This window comes from Pleurodeles waltl, chromosome 12 (genome assembly GCF_031143425.1).
Source record: "Pleurodeles waltl isolate 20211129_DDA chromosome 12, aPleWal1.hap1.20221129, whole genome shotgun sequence".
Classification (NCBI taxonomy): Eukaryota; Metazoa; Chordata; class Amphibia; order Caudata; family Salamandridae; genus Pleurodeles; species Pleurodeles waltl.
This window is the reverse complement of record NC_090451.1, coordinates 25,429,171-25,430,117: the sequence shown is the minus strand read 5'-3', so window position 1 is coordinate 25,430,117 and position 947 is coordinate 25,429,171.

The following is a 947-nucleotide window of genomic DNA, read 5'->3' as shown; positions in this document are numbered from 1 at the left end:
TGAGGGGTGAATCCCTGACTATCCCGGCCGACTGGCGCACTGCGACCGCTGCAGCGGCTACTGCCCGTAGACAGCTCGGGAGGGCACGGGCCACTGGATCCAGTAGGGCCAAAAAATAAGCACAGGGGCGTTGTTTGCCGCCATGCTCTTGGGTTAACACTGATAGTGAACATCCATTTCTCTCGCTCACATATAACTGAAAATCTTTGCGATAATCAGGCGTACCCAGTACAGGTGCTGTGCAGAGTGTATTTTCCAATTCATCAAAACCAGACTGAAAATCATCATTCCATTCAATCTTTTCAGGACAATCTTTGTGGCTGAGATGCAAAAACGGTTTTATCAAAAGAGTATAATTAGGAATCCATTGACGACAGAAGGAGGTAATACTTATAAAGGCCCTAACGTCTCTTTGTGTCCTTGGAACCGGTATGTCTCGTATAGCTTGTATTCTCTCAGCCGTCAACGTACATCCCTCCTTAGACACAAGGTGTCCTAGGTATATAACCTCCTGTCTACAATATTGCAATTTGGAGAGGGAGACCTTATGGTGATGGTGTGCAAGATGTTTTAATAAGGCTACAGTATCTGTTTTACAATTTTGTTCTGAAGTGGATGCTATTAAAAGGTCATCCACATATTGAACCAGCGTCGAGGAGCAAGGAAAAACAAGGGCATCTAATTGACCCTTGAGGGCCTGGCTAAAAATGCTAGGCGATTCAGTATAGCCTTGTGGAGCGCGACAGAACCGGAAACTGCGACCACCCAGTGAAAACCCAAAGATGTGTCTACTATCTGGATGAATGGGAATGCTAAAGAATGCATTCTTAAGATTGATAACAGAGAACCAAGTAGCGGAGGCAGGTATCATTGTTAATAATGTCGTAATGTCAGGAACAACAGGGAACTGGGGTATTACAATCTTATTGACCGCCCGTAAATCAATA